The sequence below is a fragment of the Chiloscyllium plagiosum genome, unplaced genomic scaffold (assembly GCF_037043375.1).
Source record: "Chiloscyllium plagiosum isolate Xiang-an unplaced genomic scaffold, Cpla_swu_hap1 HiC_scaffold_1, whole genome shotgun sequence".
Lineage (NCBI taxonomy): Eukaryota > Metazoa > Chordata > Chondrichthyes > Orectolobiformes > Hemiscylliidae > Chiloscyllium > Chiloscyllium plagiosum.
In genome coordinates this window covers 54321024-54343202 of record NW_028270139.1, presented here as the reverse complement: position 1 = coordinate 54343202, position 22179 = coordinate 54321024, and the positions used below count along the sequence as shown (strand labels likewise).

The window sequence follows — 22179 nt, the reverse complement described above, 5'->3', positions numbered from 1 at the left end:
AGACAGCTGATTTGCTTAATCCTTTTCATGCCATTGGAAAAATACCAGTAGCTGATCCAATAAATTTTTATGCACCAGCTCTGCTTTGATTCCTGGGACATTTTTATTACATTTTGCTTTTTAGTTTTGTGCAGTTTCTTTCATGCTAGGTTACCTACTGTGGTAATAGATCCCTGAAACAGTAATCCAACCAGCTAATGAGTGCATGAAAAAAAACACTAAGCAGAAAGTAACTGCTTTGAAGCACGACTACAAATTGACTTCAGCTTTACTTTGATCAGTGAATTACTGATGCACACTGACTCAAAAAAAAGACAATTGTCAACACTGCTGAATATATATCTCTAAGCAGTCAAGGACTGGACCGGTATCAAATTTAACTACTGTGACTACACTAGCCATTTTGACCACCTGCAAAGCCAAAGTCAGCACAACATCTTTTGTTCCCTGAGCTGTTTAACTGAATGCAAAATGTTCACTTAATTAGGTGAAATGGTGGTGAACCCGTATCTTGCTATCTTACAAGAATTCCACGACTCTTTGTATAATGTCCCACCCCTGCAACGCCCCTCCCCCCACCTGCAGAAACTACATTTCTAACCTCCCACAATCCCACAATGCCCCCTTTTTCTTTTTCTCTAACTGTTGTTTCTGCACTTATTGAGTCTCCTTTAATTCATTTTCTTATGTTTTTCCATCTTACGCCTTTTGGCGATGAGGTTCACAATCTTACATTTTACATTTGTGTTGTTCGTCCCTCGAACTCTAAAAGCATTCTTTGACTTTCTCTTTGTTGCATATCACCTGCTGATTGTAAAAGCATCTGATGATTTATTTGGGTTTCTTCCCCAAGGGATGTCATCAGTCGGCTCATCACCCATTTTAGGACATTGAATCCTACCACCAAGCCCACTAATATCAATAATCCATAGATAGCCAGATGGACTAACTACCTTCCCCAACCAGTCAATCCCCAATTCCCCCAATCCTATCCTTTTTTGTTCTGGTACCGATTACCGGCCTCCCTTATCTTGGCGGTTTTGTTTTGCACATGTTTGGAGATATCAGTAATGTTAGAGGAGACCTCAGGTATGTACGTACAACATTCCTCTCCAATTAGTGCACAGGTACCACCCTTCTCTGCTAGAATATAATCCAGAGCCATCCTGTTCTGAAGGGTCGTTAGCCTAGTGGCAATCATTTCGGTCGTTATGGCTGCTACTTGGGATTGGGTTTCGGCCAACGCATCAGCAGTATTGTTGGCCAACTCTTCCAGGGAAGCTGCCAACTTTTGTATTTCTACTCCTGCTTGAGCGGTCCCATACATAGGTATCAAAGTCCAGAGGAGGCGATCTCCTTTGGTTACTTTCCGGGTTACTCACCTTCCTCCCTGTTTATTCCAAGGTATTTTTGGGGCTCTCTTTAACAGCCTCAAGTGGGGAATTATATAGGCAAGGTACCAGCAGCCTTTCTGGTTTTGAGGTAGTGTCTGAACTGGATGGCCCCAGCACCCATTCCCGTTACATCCACCACTCCAAACGTACTTCTCGCCGGGGATAAATGGGCAGGCCTTTAAGCCACCCACCCAATATGTTCCATTCAATATTCGGGGAATGGTCATGGCAGTGGCTTGGCTGGTGTAGACACAAGATGATCTTCCTAATCGGAAGGGTGTGGTATCATTCTGATTACAGAAACAAGTGGTATTTACTGCTCCTTTCGGTGGGGAAACTCTAAGGCCATCGATAGCACCCAGAGTTTTCGGGGCTGGTCGAGGGAACCATCCCTCAAAGTTATAATTACCCCTTTCAAATCTCCAAGTTGTCTCATTTGAGCCCAAGTCAAATTATTGTACGTCGTACACTTCTTCTTTGGTAAGTGATATTACCGTGAGAGGAATTCCGGATTCCCCATGGTGTGGGATCTCAGCACATACCCAACAGTCGGTATGCCCCTTTAGTTTAGCATAATTCTGACATAAAGCGGTAAAATGATTTCCCCCCCCCCCCTTGGCAGCTAGCACCAATATTATCGTGACAATATAAAGCTGACCACTCATTTCAGCTCACAACCCTATCTGTCTATTCCCTAACCCTTTAAATACCAGGGAGGAGTGAGTCCATGCAACACTTACAATTGTTTTGGGATACAGTTTTTTAACCAATACTTAATAGTCTCTTATCCCAGTCCATTCTTTTTGCTCAGCTTGATTTTCAGAGGGTTGTCTGTAGGATGAGCTTGCCACTCTGCCGGAGGGGAAGGAGTGTCCACTGGGCCCTTAACACGAGTGTGATGACTCCACCCTTTCTCAGCAGTTCGGATGGCTGTTTCGGTGGTCAGGAGAGTTAGGAACGGTCCCTCCCAGTTTGGGTGCAGTTTGGTATCTTTCCAGGTCTTTATCAGGACCCAATCACCCGGTTGTATTCGATGTACGGCGAACCCAAGTGGAGGTGTCTGGGTCAACAGACCCTTCTTCCTAAGGACAGACAAAGAAGAGCCGAGCGCCACAATATAGTTCTTTAAAAACTTATCATTCAACTCTACAGTTGGTAATTCCACTCTTCCACCCAAGAAAGGTAATCCAAACATCATCTCATAAGGAGAGAGGCCAGTATCACGTCTAGGTGCAGTCCTAATGCGTAGCAACACGATAGGTAAACATTTTTTGTCCATGGTAATCGAGTCTCTAGGACTAGCTTAGACAATTGCTTCTTTAAGGTTTGATTCATTCATTCCACCCGTCCAGAGGAAGGCGGGTGCCAAGGAGTGTGGAATTCCCAAGAGATTTCTAATCCCGCCATTACTCCTTGTAGGATCTTAGAGGTAAAATGGCTACCTTGGTCTGATTCTATACTTTCCACCACTCCATATCAAGAAATTATATGTTCTAAAAGAGTTTTCACAACTCCCTTTGAAGTTGCTGAGGACATTGGAAATGCCTCCACCCACCTAACTGGGTGATCCATTAGGACTAATAAGTACTTTTGTTTCCCTACTGGGGGTAATTCTGTGTAATCTATCTGTATTCTTTGAAAAGGTCTTACCCCAGGGTTTCTTCCACCTCTTGGCTCCCCTCTCGTTACTTTATTATTAATCTTTTGGCAAGTCGGGCATCCTGCGCATACCTGCTTGGCTAATGTGTATATCCCTTTACATCCATACTTCCTTAACACTATGTCACACATAGCTTGCGCTCCCCAGTGACTCCCCTGACGTAGGACAGCCATAATCTCTTGCATCATCATTTTATTCAACATTTCCCTCCCATCGGGTAACATCCAGCGTCCATCTGCTGTCTTTGCAGCTCCTAAATCTTTTAGTCCTTTTTCCTCCTTTGCAGTAAACAACAGGGCACCCTGAAGATCTGAAATTGTAGGTATTGGGGAGTATATCACTGTTTCTTGTGGATTGAGGGTCACTTCTTTAACTACCTCATCGGCCAGTCTATTTCCTCTTACTTCCAGTTCATACCCCTTCTGATGTCACTATCGCTATTTCTCTCGGGAGTAACAGGGATTTCAGCATTTGTTTTATCAATTCCTCATGAGCTAGTTCTTTTCCTCTGCTATTTATCAGTCCTCTTTCTTGCCAAATTTTTCCGAAGGTATGTACCACTCCAAACGCATATTTGGAGTCTGTATATATCGTTCCTTTTTGTTTTCTAAGGTTCTGAGAGCTCTTTCTAGTGCATAGACTTCACAAGTTTGGGCTAACCAGCTGTTAGGCAGTCTTTCAGCCTCGATAACGCTTCCCTCTGTCCTGTCTACTACAGCATATCCATTGTACCTTTTACCCTTAATTATCCGGGAGGGCCCATCGATAAACAACCGAGCTCCCGCATGCAACGGTACGTCTCTTAAGTCCGTTCACACTTTCGTCTGATATTCAGTAATATCAAGGCAGCCATGTTCTGGATTGCCAAGGGCCACCCCCACTCCCCGCCACAGAAATGCAGCTGGATTCAAGCAACTGTCTGTGACTAACACAAGGTCATCCTGCTCTATTAAGATTGTCTCATATTTCAAGATCCTAGAGTCTGTGAGCCATCGTCCTGCTTTCTGATTTAGTATGGTCCGTACCTGATGTGAAGTGCTGACTATTAAGGCTCCCCAAAAGTAAGTTTCCGAATCTCCTCTACCAACAAGGCTGTTGCTGCCACTGTCTGCACACACTCTGGTCAGTAATGTATCTTTCCATTCTTTAATTAACAATGAATTAATGCAGTCATGTTTTAAATTAACCATGAATCAATATGACAGGTCAATGAGAATGTGTGAAGGAATCCTGCCAATTAATATTGATTCAGGCTAACACAATTGATTTATTATAAATATTAATTATTAATTATATATTATATAATTCAGGGTGGAAATGTAACAAGTGACTAAAACATTTTAACAACTGTAATCGCGCAGTTCTGTTTGTTTACCAGTCACTTGTGACTTCTCATTCTGTTTCTGTAATTGTTTTGCTCGAGCAAAACATTTTTTTTAAGAACCTCAACAGATTCCATAGCACCATTTGCAGTTAATTCAATCCCCAATTTGGTGGCAATATCTCGTCATGAGTGCAAAACTGATTCTTCATGCCTCTCATCACAAAAGTGTTGCCATAATCCAATTAACTTTTTTTTTCCCCACTCCCTTGAGCTTAAAACTTAAGGATGACCTTGCTGCCCCTGTATCGACTAGGAAAACTACATCCTCTTTGTAAGGTCCCGCCTTTAAATTTATCAAGGGTTCCTGGTGGGTCCACGGGGGCAGGAACTCCTGACACCCCTATTTTTAATCAAGGTTCATAAGGGAAACGGCTTCCCTTTCTCGTGCTAATTCCGGGCATTCCCGTTTAAAATGCCCCACTTTCCCACAATAGTAACACCCTGCCTGTTGCCTCCTTTCCCGGATGTCTGACCTTTGTCTTTCGTGTCCTCCCCTACCCTTCCTGTTATCTCCTGATCCCATTCTCCTTTTTGTCATTTCTTCTACTGCCTCCACCATCATTTTGGCTTTCTGTTTCTGCTTCTCGTCTTCCCTTTTCACATACACTTTCTGTGCCTCACATAACAGTTCTTCCATCTGTCTTTCACTCCATCCTTCTAATTTCTGTAATTTCTTTTGTATGTCCGGCCATGATTTAGTTACAAACTGGACCTTTAAGAGTCCCTGTGCTATCTGATTATCGGGATCCATTCCCGAATACTTCCTTGTGGCCTCCTTGAGTCTTTTAAGAAATGCAGAAGGGGTTTCATCCTTCTCTTGCCGTACTTCAAAGGCCTTAACAAAGTTTTGTGATCTAGGTGCCGCCTCTTTAATTCCTAATATTACCATTTCTCGTAGATCCCGCATTCACTCCCTATCTTCTCTGTCATTATTTTCCCAATGAGGGTCAACATTTGGGAATTTCTGTTCTGCTGGGGCCCCTTCTTCCCCAACTGGGTGCTTCTTTTCCCATTCCTGTAAAGCCGCTCTCCTAATCATACCTCAATCTTCCCCTGAAAATAACGTTCCTAAGATTGCCGTCAGTTCTCCCCAGATATATAAATTGGCCCTAAGAATTGATCAAATTGTTTGGCTAGTCCAACTGGATCCTCTTTTAAACTTTTCATTTCCTTTTTAAAGACCCCAAGTTCACTGCTAGTTAAGGGAGCGTTTACATATCCGATTGTACCTTCCCCAATCGGAACATCTTGTAAGGGACATAATTTTACATTTTCCATTATCTCTGCCCCTCCTTTACGTGTGGTGGCCCGAGTGACTCTGGGCGCCCCCCCCCCGCTCAGGTTCTGTATCTTTTAGTTCAGAGTCCGTTCCCCCTTCTGTATCTGGACTCGGTTCTACTTCGGGAGCTGTAGCCTCGTTCCGGGGAGTAGTATATGGGGGCGGCGAACACGTTAAGGGATCCCACTGTGGCTTCCCTTGTTCATTCTTTTTCTGTTCTTTCCCTGATTCCTCCATATTCATGAGACATAATATTACTCTTGCGCTCCCTATCCAACAAGCCGCATAATCAGACTCTTTTTGACTGTACGGTTCTTTTCGATTGACGTATATATTTAGATCTTGGCACAGCCAATCCTCATCAGACCCATATTTGGGCCAAAAGGAATACCAGGCGCCTTAATACTTTCTCTAGTCCAAATGAAACAACAATAGTTTATCATTTTAGCCTTATCTTTCTCCTGCGTCCGGGAGTTGTGTTCCCAATTACCCAACATTCTCCCCAAAGAACTGTTGGGCGGGATATATCCCCTTTAACGTTATTTACCGATCGATCGTTACACAGGCAACTCCCCGTGCCTCCCATTGTTGCTAATTTAATTAATCTTAACTCGGTCTGGTGTCACCTTCTTCCACACCCCCTTCAGGGTCCTGACTAGACACCTTACTCGTCCGATTAATCTGACTAATTATATGCTTTTTTTTGAGACTTCAACAGTTCTCCATAAATCAATTTTATGTAAGGAAAAAGAGATTAGTTAGAAACTGATAGTAAGGCAGTCATGACCTGTAAAAAGAACAGGAGTTAACATTTTATTTCACAATCTGTAAAATCCTCAACCTTAAAAGAAATCATGTTAAACTTTCCATAGTAGAAATCAGATTCAAAACAGTCCCGGATCTCAAGCTCCAGGGAACAAAGCACAAACATTCAATCACCAACAAACAAATGTGCATTCAAACCGAATCACAAAGAGTTAAACTTTCTATTAGCTGTACAGCTCTTTTCTCTCTCTCTCTCTCTCTCACACACACAGACACCGTGTCTCACAGACACTTTGAGCTTCCCGCAACGACTCCTCTAGCTTTTGAATATTTTTCTGGACATCTGGCCATAAGTTAGTTATGAAGTGCACCCTCAGTAGCCCTTCAGCTACTAGCCCTTCTGACACGGGCTGTTTTCCATGGACATATGCTTAATTTTATATATCGCCAATTCCCTGTACTTTCGTACGTCCCGACTACCAAGGCAATACTTAAAGGTTGCTTTTCTTACCTTGGTCTGTGCACAGAGTTACCTGGTCATTTCGGTGCCCCCCGTCCCGCGGCAATTCCTGCAGCAAATACCGCTGCCCCCCGGTCACCCCGATATATCCTTTAAGACCTTTCCCTATCTGGATCTTGTGCCCAAGAGTTGCCCGACTGAACCCGCGCATCTGCCCGCCTTGTTTCCAGAGTCTCCCAATCTGGATCATACTCGCCCAAACCGCAAACAACAAGCAAGGGAGTTGGAGATCACCGAAATCGACGAGGTGCACCTCCCTCGTTGTCCCAAGAGTGTCGAGCGGTCAGATTTATGGATCCCGGACGAGCCCCGGAATTGTGAGAAACAGAGCTCACTCACAAATCAATCAGCCTGAGACAAAGCCTTGGAAACAAGAACAATTTATTACAGGCTTGCAAGCACCGGACGCTTCTGTAATCAAACAAATGCATGCGAAAACAGAGCATGTAAGCAATCTTATTCATTTACAAGTTGCGGAATCACGCCTCCCTTTTCCCATCCTATCATAAGCCGATTACCTCACTTGTTTTTCTCTCTAGTTGTTTTCTTATCTGGCCACCCTGCTGTCCTTGTATGTCTGCATTCTTTGTTCCTTGTTTGTTACAGCTTGTTCTTTTATCCAGTTTCTCTTATCATACTATAAGCTTTATTGTGAAATGCTCTTGCTGCTTCTTTTTGTGGTCAACTACAACACTTTAAAGCTATTTCCTAGCTTAAAACTATTTTCTTTAAAAGACCCTCTATATTCATTAAAGTCTTAGCCTTAAGTATGCTACATGCTACAAGAATTAACACCCCACACCCCCCCCACCTGCAAAAACAACATTTCTAATCTCCCACACCATCAAATCACCCATTGTATTTTTCATCTGTAAACCACCACCAGTAAATCACTTGCATTTTCCAAATAATTAATGACATTAATTACTTGTACTCACTGCACTTGCTTCTGGCATTCATGCCATCTCTAAATGTGACAGCCAAAAAAAACCTTACGTACCTTTCTCCTGGATCCTCTGTGATCCTGAAATTCTGGATCTGCTCTTCCACTGGGACCCATGGACAGCTCTGTGTTCTACTTAAGAACTGCAGTTCTCTGATTGGCTCTGTCACCATGATTCCAGAAGAAGGTCACAACTGACCCCCACTGTGGCTTGACTGGTGTCTGTAGGCCTTTCCCTGGAAGAGACTGCCAACGCTTCAATTGACCTCTCCAGCCAGCAAGTGAGACCCCAATGCCTCAGTGAGATCCTGCCCAATGAAAAGAAAGCAGTGGATATATAACTTGCCAAAGACTTTTTTAAAAACTGAAATTAGAATGAAAATAATTCCAACAATTTGCTTTTAATTCTGTGTAATCTGCAATAAAGATCAGATTTTTTTCTGAGGTAACAAAAGACATGCTGCCTAGTTGGAAAACTAAGCAGATTCAGTTCGGCAGATGGTGTAATCCGAAGTGGCAGCCAGTGAAGCGTTTGCTCTCAGGGTTGCATTCCCAATGAAGGATGGTGATCCAACCAAAGAGCTGTCATTCCAATCAGATGGCCAGCGGATCAGCAGCATCACTGCTAGTCATGGCCATTGCTGGAGCTGCACCTAAAGGATAAGGGCAGATAGACCCAGCCACAGGAGTAGTAATTGTGCCTCAATGCTTTCCTCCCACATCTTGCCAGCTTTTCTGTGAGTCCTCGAGTGGTTGGTAAAATTCAGTCCAAAATTTGTCAACACCCCTAGTACATATGCCCAAATGCTTCCTGAAATACATTACTTAATCACAATTGATAGTAAATGCATTATTTGTCTTCAGTGTGTTATAATGGAGGTCACTAGAGCACTGATAAATGTGTCATTTTAAGTTGTTACATTAAGTTTTTCATCAACTTGCTTTTAAATGCATTTTTAAGCATGTTATTTCTGATGACATGCAATATCATTAGGGCATTAAAGACAATTATTATCAAGGACAATGAGTAAAACTACATTAAAAATATCAAATTGCTATATATCAATGGTAACTCTAAAACTAATTTCACATTTCATTAATCAAAAAGTGTATCTATTTTTAAACCCTTTTTTTTCTATAACTTCCATATTTTTTATTTCTAAAGCGAAGCCTACTGCAAGAAAACCGATTTCACGATTATGTTCAGTCAAACGCTCTGGGCCATAGAATTGCTGTCTGTTTAGTTTCTGCCATCATGTTGACATAAGTGGAATCCTTTCCAGACTGAATTTAAAGTTTTCACATTTGACACAAGTTCAAATAGCAAGGAATGTGTTATTCCAATCCCATAATATGTTGTTGTTAGATTGCATATATTTTTTAAACTACCAGTTTATCTCCTGTCGCCTTGCACACAGAGTGAGGAGCAAGTTCAATATTCAAGCAAGCAACTTAAAAGGTGGTGAGTTTCTGGTTGCATGGAAATCAAGAGAAGGGTAAGGAGAAAGGGAGATGAATTAGGATGTAGAGAGGGGAGGGGTTAGAAAAGTAAGACAAGGCAGAAGAGGGATTTGAGGGGAGGATGTAGTAGAACGAAATGAAAGGTTTTATGATTGCTCATGACATAATAAGATAGAGACAGTTGTGAAGGCGTCATAAGGAATCTGCAAAGGGGTATAGGTAGATTAAGTGGTGGGCAAGTTCTGGCAGATAGGGTGTAATATGTGAAAATGTGAACTTGTCTACTTTGGCATGAAGAATATTGCTTAAACAGAGAGAAATTGTAGAACTCTGAGTTCCAGAGTGATCTGTACATCCTGGTACACGTATCAGAAAAAGTTATTCCACAAGTACAGTAAGTGATTAGAAAGGTAACAGAATGTTGTTACTTATTGCAAGGGATCGGAATATAAAAGTAGGGAAGTTTTACTACAGTTGTACAGGGCATTGATGTGAATACATGGTGTACTACATTTACTTCTGGTCTCCTTTCTTAAAGTAGGATTCAATTGCATTAGAATTAGCATAAAGAATGTTCACTTGACTGAGTCCGGGTTGGGAGAGGTTGTCTCATGAGAAAATATTGGAAAGGTTAGGCCTGTATCTTTTAGAGTTTAAAAAATGAGAGCTGATCTTATTGAAAAATATATGATACTGAATTAACTTAACAATATGGAAGCTGAAAGGATGTTTCCCTTAATGGTAGAGAGACTAGAATTGGGAACAATTTAAAAAGAGATTTTCCATTTGGTATAGATTCGGGTAGAACTTTTTTCTATTAGAGGGTTCTCGTCAATGGAATTCTGTTTCCCAAAGAGCAAAAGATGCAGGTTTGTCACAAAGCTGGTCCCTTTTTTCTAAAAGCTGTTCCTTTTCTCAAGGATACTGTGTCCTTGAGTTTTTTCAGAGGGCTCATAAACAGCTCCCGGCTCTGAGGTGACTAGTTTGGGACAGAGACAAATAAGGATTTTGAGAGGCCTTTTGCTTATATGTAAACAGATAAGACTTCAGGACAAAGTGGTCATGTTTTAGAAGTGACCTTTATAATAAAAGGGGAGTGGTCAGCTCTCTAGCTGACAAGTTCAGTCCAGAACTAGTTAGGAGTTCAGCTGTGTGGAAACAGGCTCTCTGTCTCTCTCTCGCTCGCTCTCTCTCCTTCTGCCCTTCTAACTTCAACCTGTAAGCATTTGTTCCATTTTTACAGTTTTTAAGGGGTTTTGCTTATTGGGACTGTTGTATATATTTGGAACAGATAATTAAGTCTAGTTTGGATAGACTGCGTCCTGTAGGGGTTCTTTATTCTGTTCTTTGTGTTTCATTGTGTAATTTTGTGAATAAATTTTTGTCTGTTTTAAAACCTGATAGCTTAGCTAACTTACTCCGGCTAATTTTCACTGTACACTTACTGAAAACAAACTGCAAAGTTTTGGTCTGGGCTGCCTGCTTAAGAATGTTTTGAGTGGTCTGGCCTAGTCCATAACAGATTGAAGGCTCTTTCCGAGTGGTAAGTGCTAGTGTCTTTATTTCAGGTGTTGGTTTGGTTGGGTAGACAAAGCTTGGGTTAGGAATGGCTCTATCAGTTGCCAAAAGTTTTCTGGAAGTGGATGCAGTGACTTTGGAAGTTTTGCAAAAGGTGAATAGAACTAAGTTGCAAGAATTAGCAGACCAGCTGGGATTGGATCTGTCTGCTTCTGTGAGGAAAGGAGAGAAAATTACAGCAGTAGCTCAGCATTTAAACTTGCCGGAGAAACCCTCAGAATCTATAGAGATGGCAAGGATTCAATTGCAATTGAAGCAGCTTGAGTTAGAGGTGAGGGATAAGGAAAGGGCAGCAGAAATGAAGCAGTTTGAGTTACGGTTAATAGCAGAAGAGAGGGAAAAAGAGAGAGCAGCAGAACAGAGAGAAAATGAGAGAGCATTTGAACTTCAGAAACTGTCACTTAAACAGGAAAGTCAGCTTAAAAGGCTGGAGATAAAAGCTGAAGGTAGGCTTAATGAGGAAGTAGTGTGGGCTCATGTGGAAGAGCAGCAAGTTAAAATCGCAAGGGAAGCAGCTGAAGTGGCTGATGATTATGAGCAGGTCCATAAAACAAGGTTTGGATTCCAGAATCAATTTCAGTCCATGAGGGTTAGAAATTGGGGCAAAGAGAAATCCTCATGTGGAAAGGGAAAGATAGATCTCAGTGGATATCATAAGGATAATTTACTACAGAGTAAAAAAAGAAACCCTTGAGGGAGATAAAGAAGTTAAAAAGCTCCAGTCTTTTCAATGTAATAAAGTGGGCCACATGAAACCACAGTGTTGGTGGGCTAGAAGAAAGTCAGATGTAGGAAAACCGGACAAGCCTGGGAGTTTGGTTGGACGAGTAACAAAAAACACCAGGGAAGGTAGACAACTGCCTCAGAGTGTACAAGATGATCAGAGGTTGGTTAAGGAGGAAGTGCCAGATCTGCTTAAAAAATATACACGCAAGGGTAAAGGTTATTCTCAAAGACCAGGAGTAGCAGGTAAAGAGGTTGTGATATTAAGGGACACAGGATCCTCTCAGTCTGTAAAGCTGAAGGATGAAGAGATATGTACTCCTGAGGGACTACTGCCAGAACAGGTACTGGTAACAGGAATTCACGGTGAGGCAAGGAGTGCTCAATTATGTAAAGTGAGGCTAGAGAGTTCAGAGAAGAGTGAAGAATTTCAGATAAGACTACTGGACAAACTCTCAGCTCCACGAGTATAATTTATCCTTGCGAATGGTATAGTTGATTCACCGGTAGGTGTGCTGCCCACTCTAGTTGAAAAGCCAGTGGAGACACAGGCAACTGAAGAAATGAAGGATGTTTATCCAGGAATTTTCCCACATTGTGTGATCACAAGATCACAGAAGCACAAGTTGAAGCTGGAGAGATCAAAAAGCACAGATAAGAAAGCTGACATAGCTTCATCCGAGACTTTTTTTGATCAGAAAAGTGGGACAGAGCAGGAGCAACTAGGTAAACATGCAAGTATCGTTAGCTCTGCTAAGCTTATTGAGTTACAGCAGAAAGATGAAGAGTTAAAACTGTTGTATCAAAAGGCATACACAGAGAAGGAGAGTGAATGTATCCCTGTGTGCTATTACTTAAAAAATGTTGCCTTAATGAGGAAATGGAGACCATCACATATTCAAATAGACAAGAAATAGATAGAGATTCATCAAATTGTTTTGCCAGTAGGGTATAGAAAGGAGGTGCTGTGAGTGGCCCATGAGCTACTACTTGGAGGGCATTTAGGGGTGAGGAAAACACAGGCTAAAATACAAAGACATTGGCCTAGACTACACAAAGATGTAGTTGAGTTTTGCCAGATATGTCATATGTGTCAGCTAATCATAAAACCACAGGCAATAATAAAACCTGCACCTTTAATACCTATTTCAGCATTTCAGGGACCTTTCACAAGAGTCTTGATTGATTGCACAAGTTACCTACCTCAAACAAAAAGTGTGAATAGGTATTTATTAATAATAATGGATATGTTAATTGGATTTCCAGAGGCAATCCCAATATGCAACATGACAGCTAAAAGCGTTGTAGAAGAATTACTTAAAGGTTTTACTCGATAAGGTCTACCAATAGAGATCCATACAGATCAAGGATCAAACTTCACAATCAGACTCTTCAAGGAGGTTATGGATAACTTGGGAATAAAGCAATTCAAATCTACAGCGTACCATCCAGAATCGCAAGGAGCGCTAGAGAAATGGCATCAAACACTAAAGACCATGCTGTGGGCTTATGGTTAGAATTATCCAAATAATTGGGATAAGGGAGTTCTGTACATTTTGCGATCAGAGATGCACCGAATGAATTGACCAAATTCAGTCCACTTGAATTAATTTTTGGGCATGAAGAAAAAGGACTGTTAAAATTGATTAAGGAGAAATTAATAAGTCAGAATTCAGACACCACCTGTTTGGATGATATGTTAAATTTTAGAGAACAATTAAATAGAGCAGAAGAGTTGGCTAGACAGCATTTAAATGTATCACAGCATACAATGATACAGGAAGTAGATAAGAAATCACAAATTTGCAATTTTGCATTTGGGGATAAGGTATTGGTGTTACCTCCAATAACAGGTGAGCCTTTAAAAGTAAGGTTTAATGGACTTTATCAAATTGAGAGGAAATTGAGTGAGGATAAGGACTCTAGACAGGAAAGAATCTCACAGAGTGTGTCATGTGAATCTGCTCAAAAGGTATTTAGATAGGGAAGGTAAGCAAGAGGAGAAGGTGTTAATATTACAGCACAGAAGTAAGAACCAAGTTCAGAGGATTCTGAATTGGACATTCCTCAAAGCACATTGGAAAATGAGGAAGTTGTCAAAAATTGGGATAAATTATAGAGTTACCTTCCGCAAGAAAATCGAAATGTCCTGTAAGAGTTATTACTATCACATGGGGAGATATGCAGAAATAAACTGGGAAGTACAAACCTAATTGTGCATGGTGTAGGTACAGAAGATGCTGTTCCGATTAAGCAACATCCTTATCGGCATAACCCTCTAAAGTTGGCACAGGTTCAGAAGGAGATGGAGTGCATGCTCCAAGATGGCGTAATCGAAGTGAATTGCAGTGACTGGAGCTCACCCATAGTCATGGTGCCAAAGCCAGATGGTAGCCAATGGTTATGTATGAACTATAGCAAAGTCAACGCCATTACAAAATCTGATGCATATCCAATTCCACGGTTGGAGGACTGTGTCGAAAAAGTGGGACAAGCAACTTACATTTCTAAGTTGGACTTGCTCATTGGCGAATGGCAAGTATCTCTGTCAGAGACCAAAGGCAATTTTGGCTTTTGTAATGCCAAATGGACTACATCAGTTCAAGGTCATGCCATTTTTGAACTGATGGCTCCAGCCACATTTCAGAGACTGATAATAAGATCATTGCTGGGTTACCCAATTATGTTGTTTATATTGATGACCTGGTGATTTTTAGTCACTCATTGAAGGAACATTTACAACATTTATCAGACTTGTTCGATTGACTTCGGAAGGCAGGCTTGGCGGTAAAACTACCTAAAAGTGAATTTGCCTAAGCCCAAGTCATCTTTCTGGGCCATGTTATTGCACATGGTCAAATGACCCCACGGAATGCAAAAATAGAAGTAATTGGGGAATTCCCCATACTGTCAATGGAAAAAGCAGTACTACAGTTCCTGGGATTGAATGGATTTTACCAAACATTTGTGCCGAACATTAGCAGTGTGGCTGCTCCATGCACCGAATTGTAAAATAGGGCAAGAAGTTTCAGTGGACAACGGACTATCAAAAATCATTTGATAACCTAAAAATTGTGTTAACCACTGTGTCAGTATTAGCCGCACTGGATTGCATAAAGTCTTTCAAGGTGGCTATCAGTACCAGTGATGTGGGTGTCGGTGTGGTGCTCCTGCAGGAGGATGATGAGGGAATAGAAAGACTCATCAGGCATTTTTCCAGGAAGTTGACCATTTATCAACAGAAATATTCAATGGTGGAGAAAAAGACTTTAAGCTAGGTGTTGGCATTACAACATTTCAGTGTTTATATTACCAGCAATGATCATAACCCATTGACATTTGTGGAAAAACTTAAGGACAAAAATGCCAGACTGTTCAGATGCAGATTGTTGTTGCAGCCATTCAATTTGACGATAGTGCAAGTGGCAGATCGCAAAAATGTAATTGTCGATGCATTATCGAGACTCAAATGAGATACGGAGGTGTTCAGTGGCGGGTGTGCCACAGCCTGAATTCTCATGTGGTTGTGCATGTTTGCATGTTTAATGTTCGTATAGTGTATATGTGTGTTTAGACTACTACCTGGATTTTTGAAGGGTTTTATAAACGAAGCCATCCCTTGGTATTGATGTTCATTTTTTTAAGGGGCGAGGTGTCACAAAGCTGGTCCCTTTTTTCTAAAAACTGTTCCTTTTCTCAAGGATACTGTGTCCTTGGTTTTTTTCAGAGGGGTCATAAACTGAGGTAACTAGTTTGGTACAGAGATGAAAAAGGATGTTGAGAGATCTTTTGTTTATATGTAAACAGATGAAACTTCAGGACAAAGTGGTCATGTTTTAGAAGTGACCTATATAATGAAAGGGGAGTGGTCAGCTCTCTAGCTGAGCAGTTCAGTCCAGAACTAGTTAGGAGTTCAGCTGTGTAGAAACAGGCTCTCTCTTTCCTTCTGCCCTTCTAACTTCAACCTGTAAGCATTTGTTCCATTTATACTGTTTTTTAAGGGGGGTTTGCTTATTGGGACTGTTCTATATATTTGGATCTGCATAATTAAGTCTAGTTTGGATAGACTAAGTTCTGTAGGGGTTCCTTATTCTGTTCTGTGTGTTTCATTGTGTAATTTTGTGAATAAATTTCTGTCTGTTTTAAAATCTGGTAGTCAATTGAGCTAGCTTCCTCAGGGTAATTTTCACTGTAAATTTACTGAAACAAATTGCAAAGTTTTGGTCTGGGCTGCCTGCTTAAGAATGTTTTGAGTGGTCTGGCCTAGTCCATAACAGGTGATTGAATATTTTAGTACTGCGATAGATAAATTTTTAATGGACAAGGGATTCAAATGTTGTTAGGTAGACATGAATGTAGAGGACACAATCAGATCATCCATGATACCGTTAAATTGTAGACCAGGCTTGGGGAGCCAAAAGGTCTATTCCTGCTCCCGATTCATATGTTCATATGGTTCCATGGTTCTGGGGCAGTGCATATTTGCATATAGTATTAGAACGTGGAAGGGAAGAGAAAAAAAAAAGGGGTGGAAACAGTGAAATTAAGGTAAAGTACTGAGGCTCCTTGAAATTTGAAATAAAAAGATACAAATACTGGAGAAATCAGCAGATTTCACAGTAAATATGGAGAGAGAAACAGAGTTAACATTTTGAGTCCAATATGATTCTTCTTCAGATCTGAAAATTCTGTCCTGTACAGGATGTTTCAAGCTCTTCCAATACAGTTACAACACTATCATCTACTCGACAATGTGGAAAGTTGCCCAGTTATGTCCTGTGCACAAAAAGCTCTTAACATCAAGGCTGCATTCGACTGAATGTGACATCAAGGAGCCTGAGCAAAACTAGAATCAACAGGGTAGAGGCAAACTCATCACTGGTTGGAGTGAAACCTAGCCGATAGGAAGATGTTGGTGATTGTTAGAGATCAGTTACTGCAGCTCCAGTTCATCTCTGTAGGACTTCCTCAGGGTAGTGTCCTAGGCCCAAACATCTTCAGCTGTTTCATCAATGACCTTCTTTCCATTGTTAAGGTCAGAGTAGAAATGTTCAATGATTTATACAACATTCTACACCATTCGTGACTCCTCAGATACAGAAGCAGTCCATGTTCAAATGCAACACAATCTTGACAATATCCAAACTGTCACCATAGGAATTGCAAAACCTACACCCACACCTTCCCCTCACCTCCATCCAAGGCCCCAAAGGAGCCTTCCACATCCATCAAAGTTTCACCTGCACATCCAATGTCATTTATTGTATCCATTGCACCCGATGCGGTCTCCTCTACATTGGGGAGACTGGACACCTTCTTGCAGAGCGCTTTAGGGAACATCTCCAGGACACCCACACCAATCAACCCCACCGCTCCGTGGCCCAACATTTCAACTCCCCCTCCCATTCTGCCAAGGACATGCAGGTCCTGGGCCTCCTCCATCGCCACTCTCTCACCACCCAACACCTGAAGGAAGAACACCTTATCTTCCGCCTCGGAAGATAAGGTGGCTTGCTTTGTCTTTCTAAACTAATCATCATCTGCCACACTGGTTCCTTCCATCACACTTAACTTATCACATTACCCCACCATCATCTCCAGCATTAGCTCATCTCCCAGTGTTTTAACTAACCTATCACAATGCACTACCATTATCTGTTACTGGAGCCCTGTAACATGATCCCAGGCATACATTGCAACACTATAACTGCCAGAATAACTTCCATATATTGCCCCCTTTGAGACCAGCAGGTCTCACACAGGGAAGAATACAAGGAGGCAGGATGTACAAAGGCCATATCGATCGACAGAGCCCCAAAAGTGGCAATAACAATTTCCAGTGTCCAAATCTCAAAGGATTCGCCCTCCGCACCTGGAGTCACAGGCCAAAAACCTGTCCCAAAATAACTGGAACAGGAAAAAAGACCCACACACCCCGCACAATCTAAACACACATGCAAGTCAAGTGTCTCCATCCAAACAAGGCTTCAGCACCAAGGCAGACATCAGATCATTGAAGCAGAGCGGCGAACCCACAGCGGAAGAGGGGGTTGGCCCAGAGCCCACTGGAACAACAGGGAACTGTCACGCAGCAAGATGTACTAAAAAAGACTTAACAGGAGGAAGAGCACAGCAAAAGGCAAAGACAACAATAAGCAACACAAAACCCACAACAATCCCAATCTTGGCGAACCAAGCCCCTGATCTACCCAAAACACCACCCAACCAGCCAAAGACACGATGGCCGGACCCCGCATTCTCCTTAAGCTCCTCCCGTAAATTCCGCAGCTTACCCATCACCTGAGTAAAAGAGTCCTCCGGGCTAATATTGTTGGGAATAAAGGTACAGCAATGTTTCCCAAACAGTACACAGACCCCATCTTTCTCAGCCAACAGCCAGTCCAAAGCCTGCTGAGTCCGCCATGTCATCCGACTGGTCGCATCCAACTGCTCACCCAACACAGAGAGGGCAACTTCAGAATAATTAATAAATCTCTGCTGATTGTACTAGATATAACTGATCCACTCAGCAGTCTTGCTAACACCAATGGTAGGGATATGCAACCCCCAGCCCACGGCAACTGCATTCGTGGCCTTGAACACATTGGGAAAACCCCTTGGCTAACCTATACCAATAACGTGTATTGTTTGATCAGGAACATACTCCCGTTTAGGGCAGTGCAGAGTTGGTTGTGATAAGACATTGGCACTACCAAGCGAGATCTGCCAGGTCTGCCAAATCGATGGACTCCAAGTCAGCACAGGAGCAGAAAGGTTCAGGACTGGGGAAGGGGCTTCAGTAACTTCCCCATCCCGTCCTCTGCCTCACAATCAGGCATCACCGATGGCCTCAGAGACACTAGCACATCCACAAGCCTCACTCACCGACTACTCGAAGCCACGTAAAGGAGTAACTGGCCCCAACACACCCTTCCAACCATCGCAGCCCCTTCTCAGCCCTCACGTACCTCAACCCCGGAGTCCATCTGTGCCTGTGGGAGCATCCTGGTACTCTAAGATGATAACACGCAGATTGACCCACCACTAGAACGGCAGTAGGCGACGCCCTGGTTACCGTAAAGGGACCCTCTCCCCTCAGCTCATTCCACTTTCTCCAGAAAACCCGTATATACACCTGATCTCAAGGTCCAATAGGCCCCTTCCTGTTAGCAGACACTGGCTCCCACAGTATTTCCTGTGTGTGGATAGACTCATGAATCATAGTTAGCTGTTGCATGTACTGCTTAAGTTCAATTTTCAATCGTTCCAAGCTAGGCCCATCATAAGGACCATTCCACTCAGACATTGGCATGGGTCCATTGGTAAGCATTTCATGTGGCGCCAAGTTAGTCATGCAATTAGTCTGTACATGGCAGCCCATTAATGTCAGCAGCAGCGCATCGACTCAGATACAATAGGTACTTGCACAAATTATAGTCAACTCAGCTTCCAAAGGACTAACAATCCATTCCACCATACCCTGCGACTGGGCATGATACACACAGCAAAACCTCTGCTTAATCCGCAAAGTCTGCAGCACCAACTTAACCACTTTCTGGATAAAGGCAGACCCATTATCCGAACTGATCTCAGACCGTATGCCAAACCTCGGAATGACATCAATTGTTAAAAATTTCACCTTGAATCTTTCGACAGTGCCACTTCTACCCATCTAAAAAACCTGTTAATGACCATCAACATATATCTCCTCCTTCGCACCGTCTTTATCATGTCCACATAGTCAATCACCAAATGCTTAAATGGCCCCTCAGGTACAGACATATATCCTATAGGGGTTGCTATCCCCATTCTGACATTAGGTTGAGCACAGACATCGCATTGCGTTAACATGTAATTTACTGAAGCCTGCAAGTCAGGTGACCAAAAGGCATCCCTTTTTACCTTCCGCAGTACTTCGCCTCTTGCACAGTGATCCAACTCATGTGCCTCTGAGATAAGAATGGTCACCAAAGGGGTAGGTGCCACCCACAAACCTTCCTCTGTGCACCACAGGCCTTCCTAGTTCCGCCTGTTCCCCACTTTGTCCCCAGAATAGCTGCACAGCTAAAGTCACCTCACCTTACATTGCTCTGATGTCGGCTATGGGTGGCTCCAAATCTAAACACACTTCAGGCGCAACAATAGCTGGAGCGCACCCAGAAGCCAGTCTAGCCGGTTCATCTGCTGCCTGATTACCCATGACCACCAAATCACCACCTATCTTGTGCACCTGACACTTTATAATAGCTAACACTGCAGGCATCATCAATGCGGTTGTCAACTTGACAATCCGCTGACAAATTTGCATGGGATCCCCATTGCTCACCCCTTTGCTTCCTTATCACTGTCGTTACATTCTGTAAATGCTGTGGGGTGACAACCTCACAGTGCCGCAGCTCCCCTAAGAGTTTACCCTGAATCTCGTCAATAATCACTGTACAATGCAGCTCAGACCAGGGTGGCTCAGCCAAAGGCAGTAAAGCTAAAACATCTTTCCTCCATTTTACCAAGTTTCTCAAATATAACCATCTATGTCGCCTATCCAATATACATTGGCCTTCCTGGCTTCCTGCAACACCAACTGAGAATTCGCTCCATCTACATTAAATCCCTTTTGAGTACATTCCAATTCTAATCCTAACTGCAACCAAATGTTCCTACCTAGCAAATTAATTGGTGTCCCCTTAGAGATTAATAAAGGCAAAATGAATATTTTACTATCCATTTGTAAATTTATCGGAGCTGTAAACCGAGAACCCTGCAGTCTTCATAAATTTACCTGACATGGGAAGGTGGGAGGCATACTGTGGTTGGACGCAAGGATACATTGCTCCAGTATCCATCATCATAGGCTTCAACCATCCTTCTACACTACCCTGTAAAATAGGTTCCTGTTCAGACTCCCGTATCATCATAGGGTATAGCCCCTTCCCACTTGGATTCTCTGGGCACCCCTGACACATCGTATACAGATTTACAGGCACCATCAGACCTGTAAGGATTTGTGGCAGGACTGCTGGACGTTCCTGAGTGACAGGTCCACTCTGGGGCCAGGAGGGGCGCGGTCAATATGAGCAGTCTCTCCTTAAATGACCTGGTTGATAACACCCCCAACACACTATTTCTGATCCTCTCTGAATCTGACCTCCCCCCATACCCTTTGCTGCCCCCCCCCCCACCTCTTTGTCCCTGTCCTTGGTGACTCCAGTTCTGTCTGGGCTGTTAGTTAATTTCATATTGCCCTTGGCATGGTATCTATGGAAAAGTTCCTCCAAAAACAGTTATTATTAGCATGGGGTTGTCCGACCCTTGCCAGGTGGTGGTAGAGGGTTCTCCTTGGACTGGCATGTTATTCATTTCATTAGCGCCAACTAACCCAGTAGTTACTGGCAATATCATCTTGGTTTTCACTCTCTGTCTTTTTAAGTTCCCCAAGCTGCATTTGTGTCAACTGTCTTTTAACCTCCTCCTGCTGTTCAGCCAACTTCTTTTTGTCTTTCCGGTATCTTTTGACCACATGGACTACATGATCTCTGAATTCCTGGCGGGCCATAGGCGTTAGACCCACTACCTCCTCTGCCTTAGATTTGACTTCAGGGGCATTGGCTCGACAGTAGCAGTCTGGAACATTGCGGTTAACAGTTGACTGTCTTCCACAACTTGTTCTGTTTCAAGCCTCTACCTTTTCAACTGGTTTTCCAAATAGGCTGCTGGGGATTCAGTATCTACCAATGGATCCCCTCTCAAAGCTTCAGAATCAACCTTAAGTGGGTAACAGTCAAGATTAGAGTGGTGCTGGAAAAACACAGCAGGTCAGGCAGTATTCAAGGAGCAGGAAAATCAACGTTTCAGGCAAAAGCCCTTCATCAGGAACCTTGATTCCTGATGAAGGGCTTTTGCCTGAAACGTTGATTTTCCTGCTTCTTGGATGCTGTCTGACCTGCTGTGTTTTTCCAACATCGCTCTAATCTTGACTCTGATCTCCAGCACCTGCAGTCCTCACTTTCACTTTAAATGGGTAACAGTCCAAGTCCTGCCGCACCCTTTGTCTTACTCAATCAAACCCAGCACCATCCATCATCGGATCATCCACCACATTCTTCAGGTAGGCTCAGTCCATTATCTCTCTTAATTGTGGGAGTCCCACCACCTGTATTAGCAGCACCTTCCAATTCCTCATAGACAACAACTGTCCCCTGGTTTCGTATTCAAAGGCTCTAATCCACTTTCTTGCTCCATCATGTAAACTGAGTAACATATTTCTCAGCCTTTCCAGATCTTGGGTTCCCCAAGGAATGTATTGTGGCTGTCTCCCCCCTTTATAAACAATGGCAGCATTTTCCCCGTGGGAGCTTCTTTCCCTGATTGAAATTGTTACATTGTGATTCCTCATCAGATTCCAATTCTAACCTAACTGTATTTCCTCCCATCTTCCTGCCTGTGTTACTGCCTCCTCTGCTCCCCTCCCCCCA

The 22179-nt window shown here is 42.8% G+C and overlaps 1 long non-coding RNA gene and 1 pseudogene across 1 annotated transcript in view; both read right to left on the bottom strand.

The window, feature by feature from the left end:
* Positions 1–643: 643 nt before the first annotated feature.
* LOC148152120 (syncytin-A-like) lies at positions 644–1987 on the bottom strand (annotated as a pseudogene).
* Positions 1988–6667: 4680 nt separating this feature from the next.
* Positions 6668–22179, bottom strand: part of LOC148152119 (uncharacterized) — an 82706-nt gene continuing 67194 nt past the window's right edge. The window contains exons 3-4 of the long non-coding RNA XR_015757113.1: positions 8003–8253; positions 6668–7365 (exon numbers count right to left, since the gene is read on the bottom strand). This is a non-coding gene — a long non-coding RNA (uncharacterized LOC148152119). The remainder of the gene's footprint in view (positions 7366–8002; positions 8254–22179) is intronic.